A 12,843-nucleotide genomic window follows, 5' to 3' on the forward strand; every position below is an offset into this window, starting at 1 on the left:
GAATGGAAACAGAAGGAAAAGGGACTGGAACCTGTCTATAAATAGCTTGAGTTTGCAGAGTTACACCCTTGGTTTGTCACTGCTAGCCCAAAGTGAGTCCTACACAAAGGAGTAGGTATGACCCACAAAGCACATGCTATAAATTCATTGTTCAGACAAAACCTGTGTTTTCCTGGCAAGACTGAAGCAGAAGATGATGAATTAACAGCTTGGCCACCTGCCCAAATTCATCGATCCTAGCCGGTCTGAGAATCAGCTATGCACAGGCACGATGTGTGGGCTAAGGCATACACAGAATAATGGATTTTGAGAAATGAAAGTAAAACCTGGAGAACAATATACTTGGTGCAGAAGAGTCAGGTTTAAAATAAAAAAATTATTTTGCTCATTTCAAAAAACAAACCTCACTGAGTGATAAAAATAATTTTATCATTTTCTTAATTATTCCTTATTCTTGTTGCTTTTTAGTTGGGTCATAACATGAAATCCAGATAAGTCATATGGCTTGCATTGTGACACCTGGAGAATATGCTTTCCTCATAAGAAGAATTTTACATGTTGTGGGAGCAAATTTAGTTTATTCTGTGAGCAAAATAATAATATTGTTGATTATGTCAGGTATTGGTGGTCCAGAGTTCACATAAATGCCTGGCATGTTAGGGGCAGCAATTGTTTGTGATCAGGCATTTCAGTGAGTGGTGAGGCTGGGGTGCCTGGCTTGCTATTTCTGAGACAATCTTGCAGCCTGTAATCTAGAACTGCTTCGACCTAGACACCTCTGGGGCTGCTTGTGAAGAATCAAGTATGTGCGCTAAAATTAGGAATCCTTCTAAAACAGTATAAGCTATGTAATTCAGCTTCCTTATCAGATTTTATCTGTGTCTTCTCTCAGATCAGACAGTCTGAAAGACATTAAAACACCTTATGCATTTATTTTTCTTTCAGCTTTTTTTTTGGGGGGGTGTGGTGATGGTGGAATAGGGTGTGTCTTTTCCCCCAGATTCACTGCTCAAGATGCTCTCCTACACAAGGCTGCTTTTACATAACAAGTGTGGGAAAAATACCAGGATGCTTTTTTTTAACCTTGTTGTTCCTGAACATTTGACATAAGGATTGGTCAGAGAAGTAGAAAAGCATAGTTACAGAAGACTGTGACAATGGATAACAAACCTTTTAAAACAGAAAAATACTCAAAACAATTATAACTCACACTCAGAAATTTTCAAGCAATGACTCTGATACAATATTTTAATAAAGGCCTTTTATGACGTTTTCTCTTTCCTTTTGATTCAATGAACTTTTCTTTGCTTTTAAATACATCGCTCAGATTAAAGTGTAAAGCATAGAGACAATTTAATCTAGAGCTCTTTAGAGTGCAGGTGAACTTTTCCATTTGGTTATTTTAAACCAATTTCCTTCACAGACATTGAGTGATGATGGGTGGCTAAGGGAATGATTACACACAACAATTTCATGAACAAGAGCAAAGAGCTCTTACATTATAATTGCAATAACTATTTCTCAGAACAAGGCAGATCCAAAGTATTGACCACTGCATGAAAAAGGTCTGAATGTTGCTAAAATGTGATAATGGTGAGATAGCAGTGAAATACAGCTGCATTTCTGAAATATTATTGAATTGCTGATCTTGATTGCATTTGCAACCTTTTTTAGTCTCTCAGTAAAACAATACTTGAAAACTATAGGAAAGGATTCATTGCCTTAAAAGACTTAGTTTGTCTGGCAACAAGACAGCTTAGTAATTTTTTCTTCCTTTAATCCTGTGGCAAAGAATGGGCTATATTCACCAAAATTATCAATGAAGATTGCTCAATCAGGTCTAATTTGCTGGAGTATGTTTTGTCTGTGAAGTTGTTCATGATGCTGTACACCAGGCTGACATTTCCAGCAGAACTCCTTGCTCCAGGGACTGTAAATGGTGTGTCTCAGGTCACACTGTCATAAAGCAAATATCTGCTGCTTGTGTTGGAACTTTATTTATTGGTCAATCTGACGTATTGCCTTGTGACAAAAAAGTCACTGGGTTGGATTTTTAAAGAGTGTTAGTCTCTAGAGGCAGATTTGGCTGTCAGGGCATTTGGGAGACTGGGTTCAAATTCTGCCTCCTACCCGGAGGTGGGGGCTGATTTCCCTCCTTGCTTCTCCAACCTGGCTTTCCCCCACATGGAAAATCTGGGTAGCTATGTGCTCTGAGACAAATAGTTTCACTCTCCAGGAGGAAAGACCAGCCACACTGATTTCTGTGGTGCCCCTGTAAAGCTTTATTGTGGAAGGATGGCAGGGAAATGAAGGCAAGCTGAGGCTGGAGTTTGATGGATACCAGGTGCTGGTAATTGGCTGTGAAAACAGCAAGCTGACCTTTCCCTGCCATCTAGCTTTTTGCCCTTGGCTTTCCTCTGTTTTCTTAAACTGTCTTTGAGGCTTTTTTATCATCTGAACCCTAGCAAATCCCTATGTTTTTACTCTATATAAACAAAATTGAATGAAAGTGTTTTATAGAAGGTAATTATTGTGACAATTGCACTGAGCATTAGTTTTTAAAGTATATTAGTAAATACAAACTAGCCTTTTAGCAATCTGTGTGCATTCATCCAAAGCAATGGAAAACTCTCCCGAGTGATTATAACTTAAAAAGAGATGTTAAAAAGACAAAAATTGCAAAAATTGGCCATGGCATATGGTGGTAGCTCCTCAGGCCCCTGGTAGCCTTCCATTCAGGGCTGATGGCTGTAGTTTTTAATTCATTTACATTGAAAATGAAATCTTATGGTATTCTTGGTGTTTATCTCTTTATCTACATTTGCCCCTGAAATGGTGCCTGGCAGCTGAATCTGCATCATCTTTTCTGTGCAGATATTGCCTACTCACTGCTAATGCTCAGTGGAGACATGCACATACTCTGACAACAGAATTCAGGGCTGATCCCCAGCCATGCAACATCTGCTAAATTCACATGGGGAAAGGGAATATAAAAACAAATACACAAAGGGCACAGCTACTGAGATGGTAAATATTGTTTTTTCCATGCCACACCCAAACCAGAAATAGAGACAGAGGAGGCCTTAACAAAGCTTGATTCAGGTTCCTGACAGCTGACAGCAGCTGCGTGTTTTCCACTGGGCTGTAGGTGAACGAGACTGCCAACTTCAAAAGCATGAATTAGCCTGAGACTTAGGCTTCTTTTTCTATGAGTAGACCAGAAGTAGATGAGAAGAACAGCTCCAAGGAAATGTGCAGTGCTAAAGTCATGTTAGTGTGATTGTTATCAAGCTTACTTGCCATAAGAGAGGAAGAGTGGACAACCCTCTTTTTGGAGGTAATAAAAACTGCCTGTACTGCAGTGGGACAGTGTCGAGCCACTGCCTGGGCAAGTGGAGCAGCTGCCAAGGGAGCCTGGACTGGCTGCAGGGCCAGGACTGGGAGCTGCCCCTGCACAGCGGGCCTGGGTCCTGGAGGGGGGATTCCTGCACCAGCTCGGCCGTGGGAAGGAGCACACAGCCAGAATGGAGAGGAGGAAATTGCTGGGTGGCTGTGCCAGGGCATAGGTGGTGTTCTGCATCCTGGGCTGTTGCACAAAGCTCAGGTGCTTAATAAGGTAGGTAAAGCTGGGCACTCCCAAATCTACTGCTGATAAAACAGGGTTTTAAAGTGGCTGTGGGTTGAAGGGGGAAGTGAGTGTAAGAAATATAGTCCAGTCTACACATACAGTCATTGCAATAAATTCAGTGGGGAGGGTAGGTAGTAGGGGAGGAACAGACCTGCAGCCTGGTGTGCCCTCAGGACTTGTGGCTCCACATGGCTCATCTGGGTCACTCCCTGCCTCTCCTGCCTGAAGGCTGCTGTCAGGTGCTCTGCATCAGAGTGTATCATAAGAGCACATCAATGCTAACCTGCCTGGAAAAGGGCCTTAACATCCAGATGCGCCTGCTCTGAGCATGGCAGATTGGACAGATGTGAAATAAAATGTTTTGTTATGGTCTGGAGAGTTTCTGTCCAGCACAGGCAAACCTGTGCTGATGCCATGCTGTTTCTGCTGGCAGCACTGTGCTGGGTAGCACTGGCCCCATTTGCATCACGTTATTTCTTTTCTCCTGTCCTCTGCTGGCAACATGAGGATTTGATACTGACCCTACTGGAACCACTGAGAAGAGTTCCCAGGGTGGACTTCATACTGAAAGGGTTTTTAGTCATTGGGTGTGTGTTATTCTTGACATGGGGTACACTTGTGCTTGTTATTAAGCTCCTTCAGAAAAGCAGATTGCCTGCAACAGCAAGGCATTGGACCTTGTTTACACAAATTCATACAAATAACTGCTCTTTAATAGAAAAACATAACTATATTAAAGAGCTGGAAGTGATGTAAAGTTGAGCAAGGTCAAGCTGGTAACATTAAAAAGAGTAAGCCCCAATGAGAAGGCTTACTCTTTCCTTGCTGTCCTAAATGGAAAAGTAACTTGTGTGAATTAATAATAGAATATTCAACCAGAAAAGTTTTTCTAACCAGAAAGCATCTGTGCCTTTGCAGCAAACATCTGTGATAGAAGTCAAAAAAAAAGAGTTAAATAAACTTGTATGAAAATGGCAGACAGGAAAAAAGTCACACAGAAAAAAAACCAACTTGGGCCTTTTTTCCCCCTGCCTCCTGCTGTAAGTGATTAAAGGTTTGGTATCCACGCAATGTATTCAGTTCTTAATATAATTTTGAAGTCCCTCCATATGTCTAAGTGAAAGTGACCCAGAGGAGAACTTACAGGAAAATTGCTGCCTTTTTTCCCCCTTTTCCAGCAATCCTTTTTGACCTTTCTACAGTAACTCAGTTATTTTGTCCATTTTGATATCAAACATTCAATAAGTAAAATTACATTGTGTTTTGTGCCTGTTCTCCTTAGCAATACATCCTGCTTGCCAGCCCTGTTCTGTAGGTCAGTAAAAATCAACAATTTTCATGCATCATTGCTTGGACATGAAGTATTGCCATCATGCTGGATTTGGACTGCAGCATGATCAGGTGCTCAGTGAGGTGCTCCTGGTTAAGGAGGGGTGGGATTTGGTCACCTGCTCTGGTTAGCTGTGCCCTCCCCATCATCACTGCTGTGTGGAAGGCATGGGCATACTCTGCTGACAGGTGATCATGTAAAATCCTCAGAAAGGCAGGGTCTGAAGGAGAAATTTTAAGTTCCAAACAAATATTTATTGCCTGACTACATTTCATCATGTTTCAGTGGGTTGAGTGTTTCCCCTCCCCTGTCCTTTGTGAAACAGTATTGGTGAAAGATGTGGACAATGCTGAGGCTGTGTTGAACTGGATACAGTGCAAACACAGCAAAAGACCATCCCTTCCTGAAAGAGGTGAAGAAAGGCTTTCCTTAGCTTTCATTCAGTAAAGTCTGAGAGCAAATACTTCTAGCAGGCTTGTTTCCTTGAGGTCGGGTACAAACAACAGTGTAGTTAGAGAAGGGCCTCAACAGTCACAAATGTTTGCCTTGCAAGGTGAACCACTTTTAACCAGGTTTTCCAAGGAAGGAAGTCACGATTCCCTTCACTTGAAGATTTGCCCTGTCTTCCCACCTACCCAGAGCTGTGCAAAAATCATTGGGTTGATTTTCAGTACTTGCCTTAAATGTGGTACAAGTCCCCTGAGATCTGCAAAGCAGAAGATCTGGATGGTCTTTTGATCAATGTTTGTCTTAACTTTGGGGTAAAGAGAAAACTATTCTAAACTTCTGACAGTGTTTTGATTTTTATATTTACTTGGCTTTCCCCAAAATTCTAGAGAAAAATTCTCCCTTAGGTTTCTAATTATCTCATTTTCCATGAATGTCTCTCTTCTTTTGGTTATGAGCAGTAAGTATTTGTTTTGTGTCTTCCCTGCGAAACAACACTACATTTGGGTCTATATTGATGTGACAAAGCAAGAAAATAGGTTCCTTTGTTTCATCAGAAAAGAATGAAAGGTAATAATTAGAGCAGTACAAATTTCTGTGCTAAGAGTAAAATTGTGGGCATAAAAAAATATCAGAACTACTAGAATGCTTTGTATTCCTTTCTTTAGGAAGGAAGTTAAGGAAAGCTCTCTCTCATTCAATGGCCACTCTCTTTTCGGTCACAGAGTAACTTCAGTGTGCATTGTACCTTCCACCCTATAAACACACTTTGTGTAATTAATGTTCAACAAATTTAACTACTGAGCTACTAAGCTGGTTTACCATGACACATGCAGCTTGTACAAACATTTCTTAGAAAAAACTGGCCAGGGCAGGCTGCTTTTCATGCAGTGCTCTTCTCAGTGAAAGCCTGTGGCTGCCGGTTGATTTGGAGGCTGCGGTGTTCCTCTCCTGAGATATAAATGTAGCTTACCAAATAAGCCCCTTATCTACAACAGTTTCTAAATAGATTTTTGTAAATAATATAGGCTCAGAAGTCAGTTATAGTAGACTCAGAGCAGTCCTTTGAAGTGCATTTGTTTATTGCTGCATTCCCATCGGCACAGTTGGGAGCTGCTCTGTCAGGATGTTGGTACAATGAGTTTGATGAAGAGATACTTCATGGCTCAGGCTGATCTAGCCTGTGTTCTCATCTTAGCCCTCCTCAACATGAGACCTACTATGTTTCAAGATAGGCACCCTGAAAGTGAATGATAATTTTTTAAGTGTCCAAACTTGTTTGGACTCAAATTTATTTTAAATACTGGTAAAGAAAGCTGAGCGCTTATCTGAAGCAAGTTGTTTTAGATAGTATTATTCTCCACTTCTTTTAGTACCTCCTAGCATTATGTAGAAACAACAAAAAGAGAGGTGTTTTATAGAATGGACTGTGGAAAAATGACATTACCAGCAATCAAGACCCAACCATTGTAGGAGGAAAACAATAAACAACACTTGCTGCTTCTGAGCAGTGGGAATCCTCAGGATGTGGCAATCCTGATGCACTAGAGATCTTTAGTAAATTTGGATTGTATAACCATCTAGAATACAGTCTTTAAATTCCTATAGAGGTATTAAAAAACTGAGTATTTACAACACTGTCTATAAACAATTACAGTTTAACAAAAATTGTGACGAGGAAAAGATTTTTGTGATAAAAATGCTAGTGCTGTAGCCTGGAGAACTCAGTGCAAGTAAAAAACTTAACTCCTGAAATATTGACAGTAATTGTCAGTGAAGCTTCATTGTGCCACTTGAAAGCTGATATGCTTTAATACAATTTAACTTCTCAATTTAAAATAAACTGGTTTTCACTGACTTTCCTCTTACTCTGTATTTTGCTATTTATTCTTCTTTTGTGGTACACTGTAGTACTCTGCATCTATCTTTCATTTGCTTTTGTAAGATTTTTTTTTTAAATGTACCAAATTCTAGGAGGGTAATTTAGAAATCATGTAAGTTCATTGAGGAAGTAAAATCCATAAAAATACAGTAGGATTGGTGTGGGTGAAACAATGTGCAATTCACGATATAAGGAAGTTAAAAGAGTTCTAATTCCCTTCATTTCAGACATCAAAGACATATTAACTACTCCTTTACCTCACATACTACAACTCAACCATTTCAACAACTAAGAGATCTCTAAAAACATTGCTTTTTAAGGTTTGGCTTAAAAACTGTTTTCTTTGGATTTTCACTGAGCCAAGTCTATTTCTTGAGTGTAAAAACAACCCTGACTCTACAACAGGTGGAACAAGTGAGATCAGATATTTTCAGTATAATGTTCTTAGACTGTTTTGAAAGGTAGAAAACAGAATACAAAATATGCCCTGTAAACAGTTTCTCTAGAAAGCACAATGATAAAAGTTTAAAAGAACTCTTCCTACCTGTAGCTTTTGTGAGGATCAGGAAGTGTAGCTTTTCCTGATTACAATCTTCCATGGCTTAGCTTGGCTTCTGCATTTGAATGTTAAATATGTAAGAATGCCTTGTTTAGCTTGAGAGTTTGCATGACCTCTTAATGAGACACTGTAGTTAGTGTCATTGGGTATTAAGGCATCATGTGACTGTAGATGAAAATAAAATCCTTTAAAGTTTGCATTTAATACTTCCTAGAATCTGTAACCCTTTACCTGCAAGCTGGATAAAAACCTGATAGAACTCACCGTTTTCTGGCCAGGGATAAAAGAAGGAGAAGCGGAAGAACACGTGCCACGGAATTCCTTTCCTCCGGGACAGTCACAACGACCACAACAAAGCCCGAGCCTGACAGCCTGTTCACGCTGCCATTTGCGTATTCTTTAAATTAAATCTCCCTATATCACAAACAGTGCTGGAGGGATTTGGCAGAAAGTTCCTCTGTTGCATGTTGCCTGGCAATGACATTTATTCCCCACTGTTTTGTGTGATTCTCTAAAGAGAAATTCAGCTCTGAGATGTATTTGCAGGCATCGTGTCACATTTACCTTTGAAAGGTGCTGACTTTTCCTGGAATCATTTTGATTTGAGTGTGGTGTTTCCTGAAGTGATAGAAAAGATGTTCTGTTGCCACAAGCAGTTGAGAGAGTTTTCCCTGTACAGGAGGAGAGGTGTAAGTTAGGCAAGCACCTCGGTCGTGTGTGATCTTTAACATATGTTGGTGTACCTGGAAACTGTAAAACAACCTCCTGGAAAGCTGGGGGGTGCAAAGCAGGGCTAACAAAGCCTTTTCCATAACTGAATGCCTTAGGGTGTGGTTGTTGGTGTGGTGGGGGTTGGTGTTTTTTTTCTTTTTTTCTTTTTTTTTTTTTTTTTTTTTTTTTTTTTTTTTTTTTTTTGTGGTGTTAAGCCTCATGGAATCACTGAAATGAAGTTTGGCTGCTGTACCGAGTAGGCGTGCTGTTGTCACTCTAAATAATGCCCGATTCGCGGTTGCCTCCCTGTCTTGCAGGGATTGCATCCTCGCCTTCCCTGTGGAAGGAGGGTGCTGGATGAAGGTCACCAAGGGCTTGGTTTGCCCTGCCGTGCCTCCTTCCCCCCGTATCCCGGCAGGGAGCTGGAGCCGAGGCTGTCAGTCTGCTGTCAGCAGCGGGCTGGGGCAGGTAGGTGCCTGCCCGGAGCAGGGACTCGGATGCACCACCTGGCCCCTGCAGGAGCCAGCACACATTGATTTCATCTGCCAGCAAGGAAATCAATAAAAGCTGCTTTGGATAGTCTTATTTTAAGCAGACAAATAAGTCATAACGTGAAGACCAAGCACCCTTTGCAGGCTATGAGCTAGCGTGCTGCAAAGCTCTGCAGCAGGTCTTTGGCACATTTTAAATATTTTTTTCCTGCAAACAATTAGTTTTAGCTGAAAATGGACTTGAAGCAGGAAGTTTCTTTATACAAAACGTTCGCTAAACCCTCCAAAGGCTTTCTGGTCAGTAAATAAAGAATTGGCAGGCTAACATATCCCCAGGTTGTGAGGAAGGGTGATGGAGGTGGGAGATGCACAGAGGCGAGGGCTGTGGATCTGCAGCTGTGGGCAGCCCTGTGCATGGCGTGTGCTTGGACTGGCCTCATAGTCCTGCCCAGCCGGAGTAACCCCATGGCCAGCTCTGTGGTATTTTGCCTTCAGTGGTATTTTACATTGTTCTTGTGGCTGCTGGTTAATGAGGTGGGCTGCAGGCTGAGATATGTCCAGTCAAAAAGCTGCATTTTAAGCCAGGAGGCCACTCACAGCAAACACAGTGAAGCTGCCTTCCCCCCTCTCCTGCTTGGCATCCTTTTCAGACCCCTTCCATGGCTACTCTATTTTTTGTTCCACAGACTTTTCATTTCTGAGATTTCTCGAACCAGCACCCGGTATTCCTGTCTCGTAGAGCAGCCCCTGCAATCCCAACCTTGCTGTGCTGTTGAAACCTATTGTTTTCTGTGAGTATGTGCAAGCTGCTGGGATCCTTTTGGGTTGATTGCCTGACAGGTTTTCACAGATGTGTCCTGCAGGAAACGATCACTTGTCTCACCAATCCATAGTGCTTGTTCAATAACACGGGTGTGACACTTTTTCAAAGGAAAAGTAGTTGAGACATTCAGCCTCCAGAAATCCTCTTTTCCCTCTAATCTCATTCTTGTACCTTAGTCCACTGTTTTGGTTGTGGTTTTCTGGAGAATGCTCCTGCTGAGATAGAAGGCTGCCTCAAAAAAGTGCAGCCTAAAAGGGTAACTTTGTGACTTCATGTGCTATTGTCAATGTGATGTTACAGTGGGAAGTGCTGGGCAATTTACTAGCAAGCAATGGGGTAATGCAGACAAATGGCAGTAAACTATCCAGTTGCTTTAGGGATGTTCTGTTCTCATCTGTGCTACAGCATGTCTGGATTTTTGCTGCATCTCTCACCTTGCAATTCTGTGTATTTCACTTTGAATATGCTAACTAGATCTATTTTAGTCTAGAAGCTTTCTCACATGCACTGAAATGCACGTGTAATCAGAGATGTAGTAGGAGAGCAGGCAGATGATTTTATTTATACAGTACTATGTGGTGAAAGCTCTGACAGTGGGAACATGTGAACATGCCTTAAATCCATTTTTGTACATTCCCTGCTGAGGCTGGAGAGGAGACCAGTGAGCTGCCACCAAAAGAGCAGGTGCTGCAAATGGAGAGTGTACTGTGGCTGGGATCACATCAGGGGCTTTGCTGAGTTGGGATGGAGCCTCACCCAAGCAGGGCAGCACAGGTCTGGGGTGACAGGACAGCAGAGGCAGGGAGAAGACCCTGGTAGGGGCAGATTTCAACAGTCACTTGGGGAAAGGTGTGATTTTAAGGGCATGTTATACTGGACTGAAAACATTCCCTCACACTCTTCTGCTTACTGGCCTCTGTTTTCAGGTGCATTGAGCACTGAATAGCTTGTCCTTGATTGTGAAAGACCCCTTTTCACAGAAGGGTCATAGTTCAAACTGCTCCTTCTGGAGAAATAATATGGTAAAAGGCTTAATCCTGCCTTGGGAAGGATCATGATGACTATTCTTGCAGCCTTTGACCTTCCTGTTGAAACTGAGAATTGAGATTATGAATTGGACCCACACTGAGAGCATCAGTTCATGTCATAAAAGTCAGGAGATTACCTCCAAAATGCAAGGAATGGTGTTCTGTAACCAGGCTGGAAAGGTAAACCACAGGAAAAAATGTAGCTCACTGGTCTCCCTGCAGCCATGTGGTGATCTAGGAAGAGTAATGTCCATAACAGGTTACAAGAACCTGAAGTAGGTTATATTTGTAGCATAAATACTTTATAACGATTCTTAGTAACAAACCCTTGTTAATGAAACCTATCCAGAGGCCCTAGTCCACACTTGGATGACTACATGATCAATTTGATGATTATATTAAAAATGCAATGATTATATTAAAAATATTACATTAAAAAATAGAAGAAATAAAAATAGATTTCAGAAGTCTGTCCTTGTGCAGTCTTAATATTTATACTAAAAGAGGTATTTTTAAATCTTTAATCAACAAAATGAAACGATGCAGATTGTTGTTAACAGCTTTATGGAAGTGCCCCAGAGGACCCATTTTATGAAGAATTATGCAGACACATTAATAGTTTTTGACAAAGAGTAAACTCTCAGGGTTTTAAGCTGAAACAGCCCCCTCTGCATACAAATCCCATTTCAGCAATCAATGTTTGCTTTAAATTCTTATTGCGAAATGGACAATACTTTTTTTTCTGCAGGTAAAGGGCTTGAGTGTTCCTCATGGAAAAATCAGAGCTGGGGAAACCTGAATGCCTTCTGAATGCAAATTTTTCCAGGCTACATGTTAACTCACATTCTGATGTTATCTGATAATAATGTGAAAAAAAGTCGAATGGCCACAGGCTGTTTGAAATGAAGTCACGGGCCATGCATTCCCCAGCTGTGGTGCAAAGGAAATGACTGATAAAAATATTTTTTCTAGCTGACCTCTGGCTTACCTTTGTCTGCCTAAGAATTTCCGGCTAATTCCCTGTTAAAGCTTTCTTGCAGCTACAGCCTATTCCTAGAATCTTCTGTGTCAGAAAATACAGACTCCACCTGAACTTGTTTATAGATGCACTTTGTCTAAATGATAAGTGAAAGCTTTGTTCTAGAGATGCCAACAGTGCTTCTTACCAAAAAGTAAATTGCACTATTCCTATGTAGGGGTAGAACAGCACTTGGTATTTGGATGGCTCATTATGGAGAAAGTACTGTCTCAGTACCACTGGATACACATACTTGGGGACAGATGTGTGAATGGCTGTGGAGCAGTCACTCCTGCAGTAGCAAGTATCAGCAGCTTGAAGCCACTCAGAACCCTGTGTTTGCTGCATAGGCTCAATGTGAGGAGTCTGACCCCTGAGAAATTGATACAGAAAGCTGGCAAGCTGAATGAGATAGGTTAGGCACAAGGTGTGATTCTTGGGGGTGTCCTGTGCAAGGCTAAGAGCTGGACTTGATGATCCCTGGGGGTCCCTTCCAACTCAGAATATTCTGTGATTCTGTGATTACATTATACTCCATTATTAACCCTAAATCAGCCGCTCTCCTGGCAGACAGAGGATGTATTTTACCCTTGCAAGATAATGAAAGAACTTACTTCCCAATATTACACAGTTTATGGACAGGGAGTTCATGGCCAAAATGCACAAGTCATGCAGTGTGTTTGAGAGAAGGTGGAAGCCGCCTCTTTTGGGACAGGATCCTGGGAACTGTGGTGCCTCTTCCCATAGCTTCACGGGTCTGAACTGGAGTGGGGTTTCAGCACCTTTTTTGTGCTTTTTATTGGCTTGGTCACAAAAGCCTTTATGTCTGTTGATTTGCACACTGTCAGGATGGAATCCAGTCATAAACATCATCTAAAAAGGGTGGGTTTTTTTTTTTTTTGCAAATCTCATTGTTTTTTGAATGC

At 41.4% G+C, this 12,843-nt stretch overlaps 1 protein-coding gene across 2 annotated transcripts in view; it reads right to left on the minus strand.

Moving 5' to 3' along the window:
- Positions 1-7,986, minus strand: part of C5H4orf19 (chromosome 5 C4orf19 homolog) — a 40,020-nt gene extending 32,034 nt beyond the window's left edge. The window contains exon 1 of one of the 2 annotated variants that reach the window (XM_063157441.1): positions 7,832-7,986. The gene's annotated coding sequence lies outside the window, so the exon portion shown is untranslated. The remainder of the gene's footprint in view (positions 1-7,831) is intronic. The other variant, XM_063157442.1, reaches the window with a different exon arrangement.
- Positions 7,987-12,843: the final 4,857 nt, after the last annotated feature.

Source organism: Melospiza melodia, chromosome 5 (genome assembly GCF_035770615.1).
Source record: "Melospiza melodia melodia isolate bMelMel2 chromosome 5, bMelMel2.pri, whole genome shotgun sequence".
Taxonomy (NCBI): domain Eukaryota; kingdom Metazoa; phylum Chordata; class Aves; order Passeriformes; family Passerellidae; genus Melospiza; species Melospiza melodia.